The 24,915-nt window shown below is 37.4% G+C and overlaps 1 long non-coding RNA gene across 5 annotated transcripts in view; it reads left to right on the forward strand.

Moving 5' to 3' along the window:
* The window catches only part of LOC126917905 (uncharacterized), a 124,968-nt gene that overhangs the window by 5,567 nt on the left and 94,486 nt on the right, over positions 1 to 24,915 (forward strand). For all 5 annotated transcript variants that reach the window (XR_007711120.1, XR_007711119.1, XR_007711121.1 and 2 more), the window contains exon 4: positions 2,104 to 2,361. This is a non-coding gene — a long non-coding RNA (uncharacterized LOC126917905). The remainder of the gene's footprint in view (positions 1 to 2,103; positions 2,362 to 24,915) is intronic.

Here is a 24,915-nt window from a genome sequence, read left to right on the forward strand (position 1 = left end):
CGCGATTTTCTGGAAAGAAGCGAACCAAATGAGAAAATATTCTTGTTTATAACTTCCTCGAATTTTATCATCTAACACGTGCTTCGTTATAGATGTTCATATAGTGCGACATTGTTGCTGATGTCACCATCGACACGTAATAACAATTAACGATTCTATGGAATCATCTGAACGTTGAATTAAAATTGCAAAATTTTCGTTATTTCCCGTAGCTACATAGGAAATGTTGTAACATTCATAACTTCATAATACTATTATGATAATACAATCTTAGGTCATTGATAATGGCTCTCTTATTGCTAATAGGAGTCAATGAAATTTCATTTCTTAATTTGCCTATCGATTCGTTTTTTCTTGATTTTTATCAAAGTGATTTCAAGCAGTTTTCTATCTAACAAAACCGACACGTTTCATTTTCAACAGATTACGATTCCACAAGTGAATGGAAGCTCCGCGAGTGGCTTTCCATTAAAATAGCCACAGTGGTTGATCAATCATGGTTGGCTTCACAGGAGGCAAAGTTTGTTCGCAGATTTCCCTACCGACAATCGTACCGCTTGTCTACCATCCGATTCACGTTTTTCCTCAGAGTTGGGAAATACATTCGCTCTCTTTTCCTATTTTCCGCGTGGGACGTGCATTCAAGCGCGTCAACCTTGAACTTCATTCGTCTCTTCGTTTCTCTCTCTCTCTCTCTCTCTCTCTCTCTCTCTCTCTCTCTCTCTCCTCTTTAACTACCCTGTCCTGTTCTTTTTCGCTATATCTCTCTTTCTCTCTTTCTCCTTCTCTCTGGTTTTCTATAAACAACTTTTCTATTTTTCTCCACTCTCTTATCTCTCTATCAACGTGCGCCGTTTTCCTCTCTCCTACTCTCTTTCGTTTGATTCACTGACGTCACGGCTATCGACCCGAAATCCCAAGACTGGGTCTGTGTGTTTATACTTGCATACACGTGGAGTATTCGCACGTGTACGTTTCTTCTGATACGCTCTACCATTTAATGCATCTCGTCGCATACGAACTCATGATTCGCGTGAATCACACGCACATTTTCGTTATGTTGCTGGGGAGTACATCCTCGATGCCATAGGACGATATCAAACCGGTTTGTCATTAACAGGGTTTACATGGAATTTACAATTTCATTTCGTAAGAATTAATTATTCTGTCGCTCAATTGGAATACATAGAACGATGGATGATAGCTGTTTACGACTATGTCGTTGATTGTAATTGTCATGATACTGAAGAATTACGCTTTGACATTGTTTCAAAAGTCTTATGAAATTAGATACTACAAGAAAATTTGGTTCTCTGTGTTACAAAATGTAACTTCTATCAATAGAAATTTCAGAAATCCAAAGAAGTTAAATTCTGTAATAAAAGTTTGTCCACTTTTGTTTTGCAAGAAAGAGGAGATTACATCCTATTACGCTATCAATTACATACATCAATTAGAATGATATAATATCAATTAATACATATGATGTAATACTAATATACTAATAAAAATTAATAGATCGTGATGACCTCGAGAATATGCATCAATGGAGAGTGGTAAAACGATGTTTCAAAAGTCGAAGTAATTTCTGAGATTGCAAGCTAGAACTTCTTTCTTTGCCTACAAAATTCTCGAGCAATCTGAACGATTGAACGCCGCGATACAATCTCTCAAATTACATCGGCTATAGTTTAACTCTTTATTACCTTCTTCTTGTATACATGTACTTATTCATATTATGGTACAATCTTTCAACAAAATTTACAGCAAAATCTTCTGGAAAAGTTCTTTATCTCTGGACTATTTTGTTTCTAAGATACATACGAGATAATAAAGATTTTTCTAATCTGGTAACAAGACCATCATTATTAATTCAAACAACGATATCTATGAATATGAATCACGTACTCGATTTTAATATATCGTTCGTAAACAAATAATTAAAATTTATTAATGTACGATAATATGAGATCACGATAAATATTTCTTCTAGCCGTCAGGTTCTCGTTTATTTATATATTTTATCAATATTTATGTGTTCTCGATGTAAAATGTTTAAAGTGTATGATTTTCTCTCATATACTTAACTATGTTTAATTACAGGTGATTCATCGAGGTAGCCGAAATTTGGAGCAGTTTCTACATTGCGTTATGATTAATTTTTGTCGACGCGCGTACGTGCTCCAACTAGACGTCACGTCCTCGTGACCTGTATGCAGCTGTGTGCCCATAGTGTACGTCAGTGTAAGCTCATGCACGTCGTATCGAGACACGTCAAGGCCAGGACTGTAGAAGCGAGGATTCACGATGGAAAATCACGATCACGACGACGGAAAAAATGGAGCTTCTTGCAAAATTCAGGTAAGTATAATAATTGCTCTTCGCGATCATCATTAACATTCGTGTTTGACCTAACGTTTCATTAATATACGTCCTATGTAGTAGTATGCGTGTATATTTATCATGTATTGTATTTTACGATGTATGAATTAATCAAAAGATCATATGTACAATTAATTTTATAAATCGTTGGGCTCATTTAGAAACTAAATTCTGTATCTTAAACGGACAGCGCAACTGGAGATTTTATGCTTATGATTATTACCAATTACAAATGTATCGATTACGAATCTGACGAATCTCAACATTAAATAACAGCGTGATTAGAAAGAATCAGGGTATCGAGGATAATGGAGGATAATTCTAGTAATGCAGCAATCGCATTAAACCCATTGGTTTTTCCTCTTTTCCACCGCTGGAAATTCCGTTTTCGACATTAACATAAGATGTACTTTGAGCGTGCAAGCTTAGCTTGTGTGGTCGGATAACAAAGGAAAGATAACGAATAATAGCGGTCACCCGTTTTAGACGACGATCGTAAGAATGTGGAAAGTTTAATCGTACACTAAGAATGATCTCGTTGGTAAGAGGTAGACTGGCGTCAACTGAAAAGCCTATCTTTAATGATCAGCCTGCGGTAATGGCCCATTGTAAAGTGTAAGTCAGGTGATATAGCGATGTGTGTGTTCAGTGTCCTTGACATCCGCGTCCTTGTCAAGAATTTTTCCGCATTCGATTGTTGTTCCAAGCATGCTCCGCGAACTGCAAATGGAGAGGAGGGAGAAACAGGATAGAGAAACGGAATCCGGAAAGTAGAAGAAGACGGAAAGATCGGTTGTTGAATGGTGGACGGCACTCGACCTTCGTTGGGAACTACCTACATGGTAAAAGATAAAGCAGACAACCGGGCAACACGTATAGAGAAACTATACAGTGCGTCGTAAAAGTATTTGAACACCTATAGAATTCAGTTTTCTGAATATATCAGGTAGTTTGAATATGAGAAAGTTACATGCAATGTATATAACACGTTCATTAAAATTTTCTATGATAAGTATCTAAAAAACGATCATCAACCATTGTATATCGTTCATTTGTATTAGCTCGTGATGGCAAGGAAATCATTTGTCAATCACTTGAATTTCGAAGATACTACTTGTCGATCGATTTTCAGGATTGTTTAAATTGAGAAGCACGCGACAGAATCGGCGTTTATAAAATTTTGTCACTTTATACATCGCATGATGCCTATAAAGAGGCAAATTGCGAAACAGAATACAAAAAATAGATCGTCGAGGAGTACATTGGTAGTTGAAGTCTTATAAAAATAGAATTCGTTTCTTCATTTGTAATTATAATATGGCAACCGCGTCTTCGTTGAACGTATGTACTTACGTCTCTTTAATAAACGTGACTTCGTTGAGATTTAAGTAACATGATACGTTTGTAAAATCTACTACGATTTAGTTAGGATGGTTAAACAGGCTATTATTAGAAAATAATTTGTAATTTCGTTTGGTTATTAACGCCTTGTTGAAGTATACAGCTTTTCAAAGCATCGTAAAGCAACGGGGAGTCTTCTGTCAAATATTTACAACCTCAACTGTTCTCTCATAATCGACTACACCTGAAATTGAGGAAGCATCGCATTCTGTCCTTTTGACTGTTCGAAATTTACGGCTCCTTGTGGACCGTTACGCCTTACGCTTTGAATACTCTTAAGTATTCGGCCCTGAAATATCGTAATGGATTTTCAAGAGTCGAAGAGTAAGTTGGTATGATTTGCGACCTTTGTTACTCCGTATTCTTTTCATCTGTTTTCGCAAAGAAACACATCGTCGCAAAAATATACGTTTTTTCTTTAGACACGCCAAAGGGAAACCTTGAACCGTCTCTTTGTTACATCGAATGTATTACAAAGTTTCGGGATTGTTCGATTCTTTCTTTAGACTCTTTAAATCATTTGAAAAAAAGATGATCAGGTACTCTTGCACACAATCGAATTAGTATTTAGTAAAGTATTACAAGTTATAAATACTAATACATTTTGTTGACAAGATAGGATCAACATAATAAAATTGCACAAGTGAATTTTACAGATTTCAAGCCACTCGTACACGTAACTGTAATTATAAACTTCTAACTAGTTACTAATTTCGACATTAGTGATCAATGATATCACTCGTAACAGATACCAGAGATACCACTCAGCACGTAATATTAGTTGTATTACTAGAACTGATGTTAATAAAATCATCAATTTTATTACTGATTGACAAGAGACAAATTACAATCTGTGACTTGTATAATTATTTGGTGTATCCTATATATAACTTACACAAGCTTATAATATACAAGCAAATACAAAAATAGCTCTACATCTCTTTGAAATCATATCGTCGTCATTTCTACCGTCTAATATCATTTCAGATATATTCTCCAACATCCTTCAGAACGGCGATTCTTTTATTCTGCCCTTTGAAATCGTATACGAGATTTACGGAGACAGGATCGTCGTAAAAAGCATTGGAGGCCTTCGAATTTACCTGTGAATAAAAACCATGGCCCTAAAGTGCTCTTAAACCGTCTGGGAGTTCTAATGTGCACTGCTATACGTATGGCGCGATTTTTCTGTCGAACAATGCCTCGTAAAATACTCGATGGCCTCAGGCTCGTGTCGCATGATCGCTTTACTGCCGTCACTTCGCAACGTTGACAATGACAAAGTGACTGATGAGACACACGCGATCGTTCGCTGGTAACGAAGGATTTTGGACCACGTTCAATGGTACGCGAATCCTGGAGTTCACGATGGCGCTTGTTTCACGAACGCGTTTCCCGTTCTGATGTTAAAATACATCGAGACGTATCGACGAAGGTCAACCTGTTATTTAGTTGTTATTAATAACCGTGACTACCACCACGTCACGAGCAAATTTCGTGTCCGTGTTGTGTCAGGACATATACAAGCTTCTGCCTCGGAAATAGTCGGCATTCTGAATGAACAGTCGCCATTCGGTCTAAATACATCAAAAGTATATAAGGCTATTCAAGATGTCTATTATTAAGAATGATTCCAAGAAATTCGATCGTTGCTTTGAAATCTGACCACTTCTTGTACCATTCGGTATACTCGTAGATTTTATGGAAAGGAAAACAGGGAATTCGTCAAAGTATCAAAATTAAAGGAATATCATTTACAAAGAATATCTATTAAAAGTATAGTAAAAATAATGCGACTTGTTGTTGGTATAATTTTGCTTATGGCAAATTTATCATTCTCGCGCTGTTTAAAATAGGATCGTGATGCGTAGAGTGGGCGAAGAAGCGTGTTGTGCCATTCCAGTTACCAAAGCAGGTTCGATTTCCGTGTGCGCGCCACTGCGGTTATTGTTAGAGCAACGAAGTTACGTGCTCGTTTACTCAAGTGGTTGATATACTGGCTTTAACATGTGAGCACGTGTGTGTAAAACAGAGGCCAAAGTGCACCTATGCCCGCGATTTCAGGCTAAAAACGGAGCCAAGGATATCGGGACGATAAGCAGGGCTAGGGTAATCCAAGCCCAATACCGTGGCTGTTCTTTGTTGACCAAGGACTGTCATCAATTCTAAAATTGTTCTTCCAGTTTGTTCTACGATTCCGCTCGATCGCCATATAAAGCATTCAACCCTTATTCAACAAGTACATAAGTCAGTTTGAAGTTATAATATGATGGTTTGGGGTACGTTTAGAGGAAAATTCAGTAACTTTGATTTTTGATAACTAAAAGTATAGGAGTAATAGATATACATACACGTGGTCACAGTACTAGTGTGTAAATATTTTACATAAATTTTGAAATACTCAAACGGTAAGAATGTAAAGCAGTTTCATGATATTTTCAATAGGAAATAGAAAACAAATGTAGAAATGGGTAAAAGAAATGTAGAAATGAGTATCCAGATATCCAATTGTCTGTATCAGGATTAAATTGTAATTTAGCTAAGATAAAATGTGCCATTTAGAAAAGAGGTCAATTAGAAGCACGAATTGCTTCTTCGTTTTTGCAAGAAACTCCGAAAAACCAAGTAATTGCCTCTAAAGGTCGGCATAAGGAGATTTTCTTATTTCGTTCTCTTCGTTTACCTTCAACCAGCTTTATAACGACTGCTTTACTATTTGTGCATCCTTGGTCGAGGCGAAGGTTAACCAAGGCAATCTTCTTGATTCGTCAAGGATCATCTTTATCTCAGAGAAAGCGAGACTTTCTACAGATGTTTACGAAAGTTATAAGGTACTTGGTTATAAGGTAGGCATGGAACGCTCGATGAACCTTTACGGTTTCATGCCTAAATCTCGGATCGATGCATGCTGTGAACGATTTACGGCTCATGTTCTTAGGGAACTTTTTTCGGTACAAACGATCCAAAATCTTCAGAACCGTTCTCTTGCTTTTGTTCTATCATTTATTTTGTTCTATCCACATAACTGTATCGGCATGTATTTACGAATGCCACAACTCTTTCCTACATTGTTAGCCCCTAAGGATGTTCCTACCTTGGTACTACGGCAATTTAAAGTATTGTACAAGTCAAAGTTCGTTCGTATTCTTATAAGATACATTAGATTCAGCTAGAATCAAACATACGATAAATCCTTATCATTCACGTTATAATACCACGCCAGAATAATTTACTTATAATTCTCAATGAGAATTGATTGTAAAATTCTTCCAAATAAAAAAGAAGTATTCTTATAAGATCTATTGTATAAACACTTATCACTGAATTCTTTAGATTATGTAACTCGAATCATTCTTGGAAGTCATTGCGTGTAAATTCGAAGAGGGATTCTGTGATATTTTTATACTACCACAAGCATCTTATTACATTTATAGAGCGTATAGAGCGTAACATAGGATCTATATAGGATCTATATACCTTTTTAACATAATTGTCTTTACATTTAGTTTTATCATTATCAACTTTCTACGATGGGATCAAAATATCTCTAAATGATCAAAAGTCTCAATATGTAATTTACCACGATTATAAGAGTTACTTAGGAAGACACGAACTTTATCAAGCATCGATGAAGAATACAATTAAATGTCCAAAAATTCATCGTCGGAAATCGTTTATAACTCAACGGTATCGAGGAGTGAACAACCTGCAGCACAGCTTAAATACAATTTAAACATCTATGAATATAAATATAATTCATTTTCATCTACCCAAACATATTCGTACACATAATGTAACACACATGTCACTTACTCCAGTCATATAATTACCATATATACAAATTTTCGCGACAGCTGTACCGTGTCTGTCTGAATGAACACATTAGCCTCGTTTAAACAGATTTATGAATCACTATACATATCCAATAACGTATATCACCCACGAGGGGGTCATAAACGCCAACGTGAAAATATATTGATCATCACCAGCGAAGAAGTGAAACGAAATTCGAAGGGTCTATGATTTGCTCATGCAATAGTCGTATTTGGAAGGTGTGTTTGCTGCGGGCAGAAAAATTGGCCGTTTTATGATGGCCGGAGGAAGGCATCGACGTAATTGAAAGAAATACAGTTCGTCAGGTATCCGCAGCCATAAATCCGACCAACGGATCGTAAAACGGTCGATTCTTTTCACTTTCGTTGAACGATGAAATGTGTGTCAGGAGGTCATCGGGCTATTGGCCGTGTTCCACTTTCCGAGTTCCTTTTCCCTTTTCGAGATCGAGGACCACGCCGTGCTCTCTTCGTGTGTTTGCGTTTCGTGAAAGGGGGGAATCGATACAGAAAGGAAAAAACGGAACGCCTTTTTCCTTCTTACTTTTACACGCCGTGTTTCGTTTGCCAGATTTCGCAACCGGCCACTCTTCCATCGCGTTACTTCCCTTTTTGGCCTGTTTGCATTCGACGATTTTAAGCTTTCACGGCCCCGATTTATACAGTTGCTACTATTTGAGTTTTTTTTTATTCTTTCTTTTTGGTGTGTTACATTTAATAGAATTATATCTTAATGTTTCGCTAGATATCAAGTAGATAAGAGAATCCCGTAATTTCATTTCGTGCGTTGTAATCTAATGACATTCGGCCATGAAATGATTTATTAAAAACATTGAGACTTCTTTCAATCATCTAGATTATTTGATTATTTTATTTTCCCAAATTATTTAGGAAATTTAGTGAGTATGAATTGATTATCAAAGAAAACATTCTAACTCTATAACTTATTTATCTATTAATTACATAATTTGAACGTTATTAACAGGATAAAGTTAATGCTTCTTCCTACTTTCGTCGTGCTCTTTTTTTCCATGTACGGGTCGAGGTAATCTCGAAAATTTATCGTGGGATGTTTGTGAAAACATCCGGTGGCGTTGATATTTAAAAAATGTTGATTAATGTCAGCCCGTGTTTCCTCTGCGTGTTTCTCTGTACTATCCGAAGTAATTTAAAAGATATAACGCACCATGAAAGAGTTACGATGAAGTTCAACGGTTCTGACATTTGTAAAATTTTGATTAACGCGTTTAATGCCACTACGACCTTAATTGATTAATATAATATTAACATAATGATAATATAATACATACACAGGCTCACGCAAGTATTCGTTTACTTTTAAATATCTTTTATAAATATATTATCAATGTTATACGAAACATTTTGAGATTTTATTAGCATTGTAAGGGGATTCTCGATTATCGTGATTTGTTCTATTTCGGAAACAATATATCCGCATCGCGGGACAATAAATCTTTCTGGTACTCGATGAAGCAATTACGATAGAAAGTGTGACAGTGGTGGCTGTAAACTTGTTTAATGACTGTTGCATCGTTGAAATGAATTTACGTAATCACACGAGTGAAAAAGGCATTAGACATCGAAAGGGCAGACAGGTATTAATGATTGTAACCGTAATTTTCGCGCGGACGAATCACTTTAGGCGATAATTTATCTTCTGTTAATTAGGTATGTCGTTCATTAAATTGATAATCAGCAATTGCGATTCCACGTGTCGATCATATAAATGGCAACATTAATAGTAATATTTCTATCCATATTCAGAGAGATATTATAGCAATAGTCAGCACTTCAAAACATAGTTCTAAATATCACTATTCTGGCTCATGAAAGATTTAAACACGTACGATAAAAAACTTCTATATATGTATGATGCATATGTTCTATGTGTTATATAAAACATCTTGAAGTTTCATTAGCATTATAATGATACTCGACTGTTATGACTATGTCAGAAAAGTTTCAAACGGGTCTGAAAATATACATATAGGAATTCCGATCTATTCAGCGCAGGTATATATTTCGCATAGATGACGAAAGTATTTCGATAATCGGATTACTTAAATACATAATAAATCACAGTATTCGGCGGGGCCATATTTAACATTTATTCGTTCTATACATATTCTATTCTTTTATTAAATATATGTCTGCAATAAATGTCTTCTAATTTCTACGTACATTTCCTGCAGGTTGATCTTTCTTTTAACCAATAGAAAAAAGAAAAAAGAAAATTCCCCTCGTGCTTAAAATGTTTCGTGCAACACCCATAACATATTCGTAAAAGGTTTCTATAAATATTCCAGCACTTCCGTCAATTACTCCATGTAAATATACACCGCGCTATGTAATATCATTTTACTTTATTAGGTCGTAACAACATCGTTAAATAGCGATACGATGCGATGGTATGGTACATTAATGGCCGCGTTATTATCAGTTCGTCGTAAATACGCGATACAGATGACGGCGAATCGCGTGTAATCGGGTAGCCATTAATATCAGTCCGCCTCGTTGATATAATTTCAACGGCGACCGCGACTACTTATCCCGGAAACGGCTTTCACTTTCTCCCCCACTAACGCGGGTAACTTTCACTAACGAGGCCTCCGCGAAACGACTCGTGCGCGCACCTACGATAGTAGATCGGTAGAGAGGAGAGAGAGAGAGAAAGAGAAAAAAAGGGAACTGAGAGGAAGGAAGAATCGGGTTTCTGGGTCGGTCAGGAAACAAAGCGAAGCCCCGTTGTCCCTTCGTCCTCGCTCGACGACCTCGTGAATTCGTTGGACGGAAGGATGCCAGCCTTTCGACGATCGAAATTTCCCTTCCACTCCGATGGATGACATTGAAAACGATTAGTGTACGATGTCGTGAAGAATGTTCGTTTTGTATGTATACGGGATGTTTGAACAGGTTGCGTGAACTGCTAAATAGTAAGGGACACGAAGAGCCACGATGAAGAAATTTCCTTTGTCCTCTCGTTGTTTGAGCTTTGACATCGTCATCTTCCATTCAAGGACGCTTTTAAGTTGCCTTTACGAGTTTTTTCAAACGTATTTTATCGGACGAATATTAACGGTGCTTGTGATTTATGTTATTGGATTCTACAAGTTTCTTTCATGTCACAGTTTAACCTATTCTCTTGTGATTTCTTTTTAATGGATATAGCGGTTTGTTAGCAGCCTCTGACCAAAGGGTAATCTTATTGTATCGCTGAGACAAAGAGTTTGTAATGTACGTATAGGATGTACTTGCTGTTCTTTGTTTGAGCAATTTTGGAGAGAAGAAGTTATAACATCGAAGATAAAGTTAATGTTAAAAAGGTGTGAATAAATTTTGAAATATTTCTTAACAAATACTTAACATTTCATCAAGTAACATTTTTGTAATATTCCTCAACAAAAATAAGGCTTTAAGCGAACGGAGCGAAATTTCGTTCGTTACGCAACTTCACATTAAGAATTTTAATGCAAACTACGATCGTTCGTCAAGTAACTAACATTGGCATTCGGAGATTAAAATAATCCTGGCCCTATTATTGAACATCTGCCTTCGAGTAACTTACTTAACTAGCCATAAAGATTCTCAATGACGCTAGGAATAAAATGGTAGAATCGTCTGAACGTCTGTTGACATATTTTTCGGACCGTTCGAGCCTGTTAACTCTAGGAACAATCACAAAGTCAAATATACTTAACAGACAGTCGCAATTATGGCAGGCAATACAGGTTTGCGTCGATACTTGTAAATACATAAACCTGTAAACGACGAGCTCGAGGAGGCACGCGAGGGCCACGTTCGAAGACGACCTCGTAAAACCGGAAGACGCCTCTGCGTACCTCTCTGTCGTGTATCGACACTATCTTACTTCTTTTCTTTCTCAAAAATGACAGTTTTACCGATGGCGAAGGCTCGATCGTAAAATTCTGTTCTGGCGACCTGGTTGCGACAGATGTTCCCGCTTTTAGATATAGTTTTAACGTTCTCTACCATCGTTACAGTCACAGACCGAGAAATTGTTGCGCGTGGCCCTAGAATTCAGCGTATGAAGAAGGAAGCGATCATCCGTGGGAAGAACCTACGTATTTCTCCTTTTACTTTCTTTTATTTTTACGAATTTTATTTGTTAAAGGACTGGAAAAAATTAACTAAATTGAATACTAAATATTACTAGGTTCGTAAATAAATGATAGTGTAGAAAATAACGTAAGGGATCTTAATATAATGTACGCGAGAGATTATCGATGAATATCGTTGAGCAAGAAAGAAAGCAAAAGATCTTAGCACAGTGAGAAATTATATAAAAACTATTTTTTTAATGAAATACGAATACGAAGTTTGTAATAATTTATATACGAAAAGATCAAATAGATATTTGAAAATTCAAATTAATTTCAACAAATTTCACATCACAATTAAAGAGAAGTTTCAAAATTTCTCTTCGAATTCGAATTTCTTTCATCCAGCAACTACTTCCTTCTTAACTTTCTAATATCCAAATCCTCTCAAAGTAGGTTCACTCAGCTTTGTCTGTTATTCGCCGAATCGCTATCGTGTTGTGCGATTAGATTCCAAATGGAAACACAAAGGCAGAGCGACATTATGCTAAGCCGATGGCGTCAGGAAGCGACGAATGTGGCACGCGTATCATGTGATATTCGGATCGGTATCGTATGTTTGCATTATTCTGGCGGTTCATGGCCTTCGAAAAGGGATCGAATAGGGACGTGGCAACACACTTTGGACGATTAAGTGGGTCATGACTCCAAAATATATGCTACCGAACTGTCTGCTCGTACGGGTTCTATAGAACTCAACTTTCAGGCCGTCTGCCTTTCGAGGTTAAAGGTCAACCGGCTTCTACGTCTCACACGAAACGTATTTATAGCAGGAGACTTGTTACTCGTCTTATGCGATTCTATCTACCGTTTATCGAACAAACTTTCGCCTTTTCGATTAACGTCTTTTAATCAAAATCTTGTATCGAGATTATTGCCTCTCTCCGATATCTTCATTTTCAAGGTTTACTTATACAGAACAGAATTACATACATATACAGTTCCTATGAATAGAGCTAATAATCTGTTAAGATTTGAAAATCAATGTTTCTTTATCTTTGCGTCGAAATAGATAACGAGGCGCCCTAGATAAATTCTATCAGTATGTTTTATAAATAGAAAAAAATATTTATTTGATAGAAGCGAAAAGGAGATCTCTTAATCACCAACTCCTACAATCACCGAATTAATAGTCAACAAAGATAAATCAATTTCATTCAGGTCAATTCTAATCATTGTAAACGCAAATACCATCTATTTATAATGGAAATGAAACGTAACGCTAAAAGATTGGGAATTCGTAAATAAAGAGATTAATATTCATTCTTCGACCTTTTTGCTCCGTACAAGTACTACTGTTAACATTAACATTACTTGTTAACTGTTAAATATTTATAAATCCTCAAACAGAAGCCGCGGTAAAATGTGGATGAGCACATTTGTCATTCTGCCAGAGCAAGTTCAATTCACTTTCTAATGTGGAGCAGCATCGCAGCTAGTTGAACACGCGAGCGTTCGTTGCACGCGAATGGGATTTGATGCTCGCCAAAGGCGGGAAAACAGCCGACCTTGTTTCTATTCGACGAAAGTAGAATGTCGAGGGAGACGTACGAGAAGAATTCCTACGGATTCATTGTCTGCCCGTGGACAATGGGGAATAAGCGAAGCTCAAAGTGGGTGAATAGGTCATGAGTTACGCGGTACAAGCGCAGGCAGTTGGTCGTCTTTCTACGGGCAAAATGGACCACGCGGGGACGCGACCGGTTAAATCGAAAGTCGAAGGCGACATGTACAGCTTCGTATTCGTCCGTGTGAAAGCTCATGGAATGATACGTTATTGAAATTCCTCGCTGATTGCTCGGTTGTTCGCTTTCGCCGATGATATACATACGCGTGTATGTGCACTCTGGCGAATGTGGAACTTTCTGATTCGTCGATGTTTCGAAACAGCGGACTGTGTTTGTTTTTGAAATTATGCTCCTGTGAACTAGATTTCGGATTAATATATGAATCACTGAGAAGAGTAGTATCGATCAAGTTTGTAAATTGGAAAATAGAGTAAACGCGATGATGGGAATATTTTTTTAAGTTCGACGTGAAATCTATGTATTGTTTATCCTACGTTTATGGCAAAGATTCTTTACATTTTTGTACATTTAAATATCTCATAAATGTATAGACGCGCGTAGTAATGATTAGATAATTGTCAAAAAATGATGTGCGTGGAGATTGGAAATTGTTGATATCAGTGTTTGGACAGAGTTGGATAATCATATGGGAAAGTTTCCTGTTGTAAGATTTCGTTGCTGTTGCTTCGAGTCAGTAGATTTCGTTTAGAAGTTGCTACTCTAATTTTATTTGATTATTTCTCTTTCGAACGTACTGGTCGACCCATTATCCTTAACTACTTCCTATAAATTCATTCTAAGCAGTTTAAACTTTGAAACTAGGTTCCGTAACTGCAATTTACGTAGCGTTGCGCAGCATTTACTTCTTCACACTTTCCTCCCAGTTCTTTGCTTACATTTTTTCCAATTCCCGAAACTACCGTTATTGCCAAGTATTATTACTACTATTAAGTAATAAATGTCTCAAGGTATGATATTAACTAATATTTCTCTTTACAGATGAGTATTACTATTAATAACAGAGAGAAAGAAAGCTTAACCAGATTCACGTTGACTGTTTCAAACGTTTCTACAATCGGGAAACGAGATTTGTAGCGGACGACAATTATAGCGACAATTCAAACATGCTAAGCAGCCACTCTGATCTTACACTTTAGTCTACGTATTCGTTTGTTCAAGTAAATTTGGTATGCGCGAAACCAGACAGCAGTTACTGCAGTTGTGTCATTTTACAGGATTTATATTATTATTTATATATTTTATTGATCAGACGATACCCTGTTCAACTAAATTACTGAATTTGAATCTCTATCTTCCATTATCATTTGCTATTTTATTTACCAAACCTATATTGTTAATTTGTAAAAAAATTCTAATCCAACGATTAAGAAAATAATCCATCTTTCTTATGTACAACGTTCGATAATCTCTTCGTGAGGATTTAAATTGTTCATTGAGAAAAGAGAGGATCGCAGTTGGATTCTTGTTCCGATAAAATTGGTTCAACAGGTGCTGCCCTCTGGCCGATATTGCCCGAGTGAAAAGTCGCGGTAGATCGCGATCCGCAGGATCGTTTAAGTAACAGCTGCATCACGATCACGGGAGGTTCGTCGATCGTACTCTCACTTTCTCTGCGATATTTCCGACGACCCGGTTTTCAGGCGACACAGTTCGCCCCATCAAACGAGAAAGTGAACGCGTAGACCTGCTCTCTTCCCTCTTCTTCGCCTCATCATCTTTCCTCCTCACCTTCTCTTCTTTTAACCGGTGAAATCCCCCGTGCGTAGGCGAGGCGGGAAGAAAGCTTTTGTCGAGTCGCTGTAACGCGGTAATCGGTGTCCCAGCGACTTATTATTACTTTCGAGAAACGACGGAGATAAATCTGTCCCAACGACTTCCTAGTAGAACGATAGAGAACAGAGAAAGCTTTGTCCTCGTTATTCGAAATCAGCTTCTGTCGCGCCGCTTTCTGTTTTGATAGACCGTTTGCATATTATTTCGCGTTTGATAAGAAGATGCAGTTTTGTTTTTAGCGCAGATCAAAAGAGTTATCGTTAATGATGAAATTAGTTTGATCAAATTGAGGAAACTATTTCAGTTAATAATTTCGTAATTGTAGATCACAGCTGAACAGCATAACAGGTCACGTTTCCCGTTTTTTAAAACTCGATACGTCGTCAACTTTATAATTTTTCATTATCGAAACTATCTTTCTATTTGTATATATAAATATTTTTATCAAATCGAATATAGTCTTGATTTTTCACGAAACTTTGTAGATTTACAATCAATCGCTAAAGAGTTTACTATTGTGAACGCGGAACAGCAGTTAAAAATACATTTTTCGCGATACTTCATAAAATGTTAATTTTCCCTTAATCGAGCACTAAATCGAACACGTCGATTACATTTTTTCCTGATTGAATCTTACGTTGGCTGAATTTCCCAGAAATAACGATTGTCGTAAAGAAGTGTCGAAACGTTCAAACAACAGAGAAAGATACAGAAGAATAGGATTACTTCATAATCAACGTATCGAGAGCAGTAGGCTTTAATTACCGAATAATATAAAGATCGAAGAGTCGACAAAGATAGATTTACCACGCTTTTCCCATGCATTCCTCGATTATGCGTAATTTCTTTGTGTAAAAAAAAAAAAACATGTCGAAGTAGCGATTTATTTTTCCAGGTATCCTACTGGTGTTCACAATTAACGAGGAGATGTATTTAAAGGAGATTCGAATTCGAAGCACGGACACAGCAGAAATACACATACCGATCCCATCGGAGAATAAGAGTGTGTCGCGTAAGCTGGTATTTTCAGCGGGATGACAAACGCAAAGATACCGTGACGTCAGGGATCACAAGCGACATTCCATTGTCGCGGAGGTCGACCGTGGTTCGTTCGTGTCGTAAGAGGAAAGCACGAAAGTCATAGAGGAAGTAGTTTATTAGGGAACTCGTTTAAACAATGCGTATCCAATACATCGAGTCATAGCTATAATTGAACGCCGCTTTAATATCCATCGGTTATCGTGACTGAAATATGCAGGATGTGCCAGGACGGTGGTACAATCCACAACAAGATGATTCTTTATGAAGAAATAAATAAAGAATTTATCAACTTTACTTTGTACACAGGGAACATTGAAAATCTATAAGCACGCGTTTATTAATAAGTTTCAATTTAACGGATCCATCCGTATGATGTCGATAGGAATCAGATTTTCTTATAAAATCTTCCTATCGAAGGAATAATATCGCGCAAACAAAAATTAAGTAAAAACCCGTGTTTAAAAAATGATAAATTTGCACAAAATGCTAGAAGAAATGTTATCGTGTACCATGTCTGTGCAAATACCTTTGTTGATCGCATAATTTTGTACTGGTAAATGTAACGACTCGAGTCGCTTCTTGTCATTAACATTATCTTATTCGCTCGAAACGTACAATTAGTATGTACACGAGTAACTATTTAATGAATTCCCAGAACCTTCTTTCTCAAGAACGAAGTCTTGAAACGCAAAAGCTTTATTCTGCAATTTTAACCTACGATTGCATAAGAAATCATCCCCTTCCCGATGGTATCACTCTTATTAGAATATTCTCTATGTAAGAAGCAAACCAATGAACACTTCTTATGTGACGAATGCACTTTCGGTGACTCGAGACTATCCATATTCATACGGTTCCCACAGTGACACGAGCTTCTGGAAACGCTCATGGTACGTTTGCACGAGGCGTGTACGCGTGAGATCATCCATACATTAAACGTCTTTCCTACGCGAGTCAAGGTCGGTTTTCAAGGCTTACCGAAGCGTTTCCTAGTTGATTACGTTCAATGGAACACATTATGCATGTGCGTTCGACTGGATGTCAACCGATAGCTGGCTGTCCTCATGCGCTTCAATTCGCTCGTCAATGAGGACAGATCCATGTACTTGGCATATCGCGGTTCGCAAACCACTCTTTAACCTGTTAAGCAAGCCAGACGAGCTAACTTTGTCACTCGGATCGCCAATCGTCTGGATATAACAATTTTTTCATTTGGTTATATCGTATCCTTCTTTGTATGTCGTTTTATTTCTGTTGAAACCAAAATATATATACGTTGTTCAAACTAATTATAGGATCGTTGCTATATGTCGGTAGTAACCGATATTTATAGATCGATTTATAGATCGTTATTCGTGTCACATACATAAATTGTTGAATTTGCTTTAAACGAAGCAGGAAGTACAAAATCCCCAAAGCAAGTCTTTAATTCAAGGAATTTTCCTCCAAACGTTTCAAAATATCATATACTGTCTTTTAGTGTGCGAGAAAAATTTTCTTTTTTTTTTTTTTATTAATTACTGATAGCAGAAACACATTTTGTGAGATGATATTCCAAAGAAAATATAACACAAATTTCAGAGCAATTTTATCGAGAACAAATACGTTCATCGTTTATTGAATCAATAATTTATTGAAGTACAATGTACATGGAAAGATAAAGTGCAATTTCGAACACAAGAGGATTAGATCGGTAAATGTTTCGTTGTATTTATCCAAGTACATATTTAATCGAGAAAGAAAACATTCATGAGGAGAAGCAGCGTTTGAGTAGTCGAGCTGAAGGAACAAAGCACATTCGCATCTCATATTGGAACGAAACAGAGTAGCAATGCTATACGGATGTATGTATAATGGCGACAAGGCTACGACTCGAGCCGTTGAACGAAATGCGTAGACAAAGGAGTCGCGAGCGAGGCCTTCGTAGCACGTGTGTAACTGCCTTTAATGCTATGGGGAAACATAAATAAAGTCAGGGTCGAGTGACCACACGTCATCGTTCCTCCATGGCGTACTCTCTGGGGCTGTACCGCCCGGTAAATGATGGTTGTTCGCAGAACATCAGACTCCAGGAAACTTTCACTGTCTGACAATTTCACTGTTTTAGTATTTCCAACGTTTCTGACGTTGTTTTATCCCATAGAAATAATAGACCTGTTATATTATCTTGTGGTGGAATAGGTACATCGTCGTCGTCTTTCGTCGATGACAATCTTTTGGCAATTTAAAGTTGCGAAAAAGTTGTCGAAATATTTGAAACAAATTGGTCCACTCTGTCTTGCGAAAATCTCATAAAATCCCTAGCAAATTTCCTGACCTATCGCTACCGCAATTAAATCTATCTCGACAATTCGAATTGGAATTGACGCGGTCTAATGAACGAGTTAGCTAAGTTCTCAGCGTGTCGCACGGTGAACTAGGACGAAGATAATTTGCGTTGTCGGAGGACATCTGCTCGTTTGTATAGGCCGAAGGTCCTATGAGGCCTTTTGTCACGTACAATGCCGCACGTTTTGCACGGTTTAGACGATGATGAGGATGGATACGCACGATATTAGCCACGCTCAGCGCCGTTTCCTACGGAAACAGTTTCATATTGTGTGCATTGAAGCGAACACTTTTAAGCTTAGCATAGCATAGCTTAGTTTAGCTTTCCGATGAATCCCCGACTTTACGCACGACGATCCGGCCATGGCGATGTTATTAAGGTGATTGTTACAGGTAGACAGACAGGTGTGGTAAGTACGTGCAAGAACGAGCCAAATCTCAACGTGGAAACCGATCGCGAATCGTTTACATTTGCTTTATTGATTATGCACGATAAATATTCATTTACGCGAAGCAGAAGCCAATCCTTCGATTCGATGGATATCTTAATTAGAAGGATTATTTACGAGCTTGTTCGTCGGTAGATACGTACTTCGGTGTTCCTCAACCAGGTGTTTGTTATCGATTTTCGTGCATCATCCACCGATAGATAACAGTATCTGCAGGTGCGTCAATTGGCCTGAAAAATCAGATACTGGTGCGTTAGTGATTTTTGTAAATTAATAATAGAAACGATTAAGTATTATTCAATGGCCTTCTCAATCTTCCTCCGATAATGAGCGACAATCGAAATTCATTTTTATTACGCAGATACGTCGTAGAGTCTTTTGCATTTTGAAATTATGTAGGTACTGTTAGATGGATAAAGGGAATATTTTCATTTGATAATTTCTCTTATTTCATACGAACTAACTTTTAGACGACAACCCAAATGTGTACGACGACATTGGAAGTTTGTTGGTAACACATGCATACTATATATATAGCTGCGATCACAGAGAGAAAAGTAAGCACTTTCGCAAGATTGGGTTCGATAGTAGCATTAAACAAATTCCCTGAAATCACCGTTTCACGGCTTTGATATTCTTCTGACACAGGACTGGAGTATTTCGAGTTGTAACACTTGTGAAATACATGATACGTTCAGATACTTTCATACTGTGTGTTAGTGTGTATACCTGTAATTGGTATCTATTAACACTATCTGACTCCTCGAAGAAATCATTATCAATCTAATACTCGAAAAGGCGGACGGCCATCAAACGTCTTTATCGTTATACCTTCGGTATGTGTGCAGAAGCACGCCATCGGCAAGGATCGTTCCCGGTTTCTGTTTGAGTCGGCTTTTGCCCGAAGGACGCGTGCGTCGACCGATTAAAGCGGCGCGCAATTATCGCACGGGGACCAGTTCCCGCTATTCCAGTTCTCTACTCATTCGTTACGTAATCCCGATTGTCGGATCGCATAAATATTCTCGCGGGATCCGTTATGCTGTTGCACGCGTGAATGAGCCAATGCAGCCTTTGTGCAACGACCTTCCAGCGATTCGAAGCCGGTGCGTTCACGGCTGCATTCTTCCGAAGCGATTGCTCGCTTTTCAGACGAAACGCTCATTTCGTTGCATTTCACCCAATCAATTCCTCTTGTTTTTCGTCTGGAACATACAGTGACTCATGAAAGTAATCGAACGTTTATCATAGAAAACTCTGCATGAAACATTTTGAAATTTCATTAGCACCGTAATGTGCAAACATGACTGTCGCGATTATATAAGAGAAATTTGGAAACGATTTGAAAATGTATATCGAAATTGTCGTTAGAGAAATAAAGGTATAGATAGAGATTGACGTGCAGTATGAATTTAAACGTCTTGGTAAGCGCCATCGAACCTTGACTTACCCTAACATATTCTGTATTTCGTTGGACAAGAATTATTAGATGTTTTTTCGAAAGCAGATGTAATTGACTGTTACTAATTTTACTACACGTTTTATCATCGAACATAATTCCGTGAATCATTTAATTTGATTAATTATTATCGTATGAGTAAACGTTCAGCTCGATTACGCGAATCAATTAACAGACACGAGCGATCATTTTTCAATTTCTTTCAAGGACCCTACACAGAGTCAGGTATTGTAAGCACCGTAAAAAAGTATACGAGAACTGTTCGCATACTTTTACAAAAAGCACCGTTTCAAATCACTATAGTCGTAAACTACGAGCCTTCTATCGACTATGATCCTTTCGTTCAATCTTCGTAAGCAGGAACAAAAGTGGCATTCAAAAGGTGTGTTAGTTCTAGTTCTTTGCAAGAGAAAAAAATATAGATTGAGGAATCAGGAGGTCGTTATGACGTATCAAGAGTACCGCTATCCTCTCACCTGCGTGAGAGGTGTCCTTCATCGTCCTTGGAGTTCTGTCCGTTTTCCTCAATGACAGTACAAGTTAATTATTCATCCGCGATTGTTCCACATTGCTTTCGTTTCCTATTCCATTTCGCCTCATCTCATTGTCATAGTTTGGCGCCTTGTCATTCGAGAAACTTATTATAATTCCTTTATCCGTTCGAATAAAAGCCTTTCTCTACGAAACGATTCCTTTTATTCACAAACTAATTCTCGTATTCTAATATGTTGGAATTATCTTCGCGTTATTTCAAATTTCATACAGTGGATTTCGATTTTTCAGAGATCTTCTAGACAGCATTTTGTTAGCTTAGAAATGCCAAATTTTCTTCAAATATCAACATCCTGGTTTCTTCGAGAAATGCAATTCTCCTTTGATTATTTCTCATTATAAACATAAACTTGGTCTCCGAGCCAAGAATCGATATTAACGTAACTGAAATTGCCAAATGTTAATCACGGCGAAGAAGGAACAGCTTATATTTATTAATAATGGCCCTTCGTCTTGAAAACGGAATTTGTTATACAATGTAACGAAAAGAAGAAAAGAACAAGCACGCGTATGTGCTACCTAGGACCGTTGAAAAGGTAGGAGTACGATGAAATAGCTGTGTCGAGGATATTTCAGTAATGTTTATCTCCATCTACATCTCGAAGGACACAGCATAGAGAATGACACGATCGATATCTTGGAATTGTACTTCGCATTGTATGCAGTTTGCTATAACGGACCTCCAGCTGACAATCAAGCTGACCTTTGTCACGTCACATTCTTTTTATCTCAATCGAAAAATATTTGCTCGATAGTTTGCTTCATGATGGATTTCCCTTGTGACATTTACCATTCGAAGTCACAGGATTGGAAAGATGATGGTGTTCTTCGTTGTTCGATATTTTATCCAATATTCCTAGAACTCGTCAAACGTAACGTGAGATGTTATACATTGTCCTAAAAAAGAAAAAGAAGAGAAAAAGAAGGTATTGGATAAACGAATTTGATAGCCTGTGAAACTTGAAATTGTTAGGAAAATAAAAATTGTTAAAAAAATTATAAACGGCAAAAGATGCGACTTGTCGCGTTTCTCCTACAAAGAAGCTAGAACAAAAAGACAAGAGAGAGAAAAGATAGAGGAACGCAACAGTTTGATAAAAACAAGGACGATCGATACAAGCATAGCATAGAATAGTTTTATGACACCAAAGTGTCAAGGATATATTAATGATTGATTGTTTATGACGTTAGAATCACGAGCTTTAAGGAAGTCTTAAGTGATTCGTCTAGACGGAAATGCTGGTAAAAGGAAGGTATCTATCAGCCGCAACGTCCTGTGTCGCATTACAAACTTTCAGGGTCGATGTGAACGTGAAAGAAAGCCATTATACTTGGTACCAGCGATCAAGGATCGTTAAACACTATTTTTAGATATACGATTTATTAATTACCATATATCTGCAGATAAATGGGGTTAACTATAGTATGAATACAATGATACATTTAGTGTTTGCAAATAGAATTGTCATTCAAGTTGGTTCAGCTATATTAATCGTTTGGAGGTCGAGATGCCATTAGTGAATTTATTGAAACGCAAATATGCAATACGCGTGTAAGGTAACCATACGTAATATCGAATTAACCCGATTTCGACATAGGTGCTAAAAGACAACATTTTTTACAATTTATACATATATATGTCAAACGATCATTATTGTTTATTAACATTAAAACTTGTAGAGAATGCAATAAGCAAACGAGTATTTGTAAATTCAATTGATTATCGAAAGTTTGATCCTCTATCTTGTTCTAAAATATACAATTTAAAAATGCATCTCTGAAACTGTTTATTTTCTATTATTAAATGTTTAATAATTAAGAGTGTGTTCACTACTGTACGTAAAACATGCGAGCGTATACAGCGTATTCGATGTAACATTTTCATTCATATTCCGTGTATTTCTTATTTATTTCTAATTTGTTCTTAAATTAGCATTTATCGAAATCCGAATCTTATATAAATATTCGCGATCCGCTTGCTATTCGAAAACCTTCACGGAAAGACCTCGATACTTTGACGAGTCTATGCAAATTACGAGCTTGTTTTTTATTTACATAGAAAAGAAAAAAAAAATGCGACGAGAACACCAGTACAGAAGTAACTACGAAGACTCTATTTAAAATCCTTGAATGAAGCTTGATCCTCACGCGGCAACACAAACACGAAAGATCAGCTTCGATCGTGTGAGATAATGGAGATACGTTTGCTGGAAACATGTTTAATATTTACACGCGAAAAGTGTCGAAGCTTCAATTTCGTTACGTAACCGGCTTTATGGAATGGTTAAATGTTTGCTCGTTTCGAGACATCCGTTCTCTTTTTCTCATCGATGTTTCTTCTTCGCCTTTGATACGATATTACAATAGTTTAGTTTGAAAATGAGATATAAAGAATTTTCTAAAAAAACGCAAAATAAGAGACACGCGCGAATACTCTTCGCATCTACTGTAATTTTTCTTTCACGAGTCGCATCAAGGAACATATCGTATCCTTGATTTGACTACTCTCGAAGGAAGTTGCGGTTTTTTGAAAACGCGATTGTCGTTCCCATCGCGGATACATCTTAGTGCGGCACGGTCGTTGTTGAAATGTGACACAGGACATTGCGGCCACCATGAAACATTCGTCGACAACATTTGTTCCCTGAGTAAATACAACCGCTCCGGAAGTCACGTGATTATCTTCCCGTCGCCGTTATCGCGATGAGGAACGAAGAAAATAAGACAGCGGATTATTTTATTAGTTTATACTTGGAACTAGAAATAAATAATTTGTTGAAACTCGTGGAATGTCGTGAAATAGTATAAAGGTCGTCGACAAGTCTAAGAGAGGTTCAAAGTTTTAGTTAAAATCGTCTTGTCTAGTATTTTTCCATTTTTCAGAATACGCTGAATTGGTTGACGTTTCCACCGTTTTTTTCTTCTTTTATCTTTCGAGTAAAGTTATATCTTACAAGCTGTTACGAAGCGATTATTAAATATCTGAAATCGAAAAGAAAGAAAGAAACCGATCAGATTTATAATTTTCTTCAATTTCGAAACGCTAGGTGGAAACATTGGGAGCGAAGAGAAAGCAGAATCGAAACCGTACCTTCCCACTTTCTCATACGAACGTTACGCTACGAGCTTCGTGATATATCTCGTAACCATTTAGCTCTATTCTTCAAAGTCGTAACTCAAAATTGCAAGATATTTTTGCTCATTGGTTACGTGCTATGGTCTCGAGTTGGTCTCAATTGAATTTGCTCTTATTGATCGCGAAGGAGGGTTCAAGAAACCCGAGACCGAGTATAGCGGAGCAAACAGGCGGCAGGAAGATGAAAAGAAGCAGAGAATCAGAGAAGCTTTATCTCGGTGTTGAATTATCAGCGAGTGAAGTGATTCGAGCGATCTCGGTCACCCTTCAAGATCTGACCTGACCTCGGATTGGAATTGAACGTCGGGACTTAAAGCGGGCGCGAACACTGCTGTGCAATCCTGGCCAATCAGCTAACAAACAGACGCGCCGGGAATAAAGGTGAGCCTAATTGGCGCAATTCATATTCAAACAAGGTCCACGTCCTTGACTGTTCATCTCGCGCGCCAACGAAATTGATAACTGTTTGCGTAAGACGGCGACAAATTCTGACGATCAACTCTGTAGCCATGGGATCTGAAACATTTCAAATCGCTTCCAATCTATACGCTACAGGGTATTCACCGGGAGGAGTCGGAGATGCTCAACGTACAGTAAGCTCGTGTTATTCCGAGTCGTCTAAGCTTCGACATCTTAAAACTCGGTCTTCCACTTTCCATAGAATAATCCAGTTTGTTGTAGATCATAGGATGCCATTAGTCTGTGATGTAAGAACGAAAGAACGAGAATGTATCACGCGCTTTACGTTAAGCGCGAAGAAGCTTAATTATGACAATTACAAATTAAAAATATTAACGCTAGTTCAATAAACTATTTTCCCACTGGAAATTATA

Source organism: Bombus affinis, chromosome 6, assembly GCF_024516045.1.
Source record: "Bombus affinis isolate iyBomAffi1 chromosome 6, iyBomAffi1.2, whole genome shotgun sequence".
In the NCBI taxonomy this organism is placed as follows: Eukaryota; Metazoa; Arthropoda; class Insecta; order Hymenoptera; family Apidae; genus Bombus; species Bombus affinis.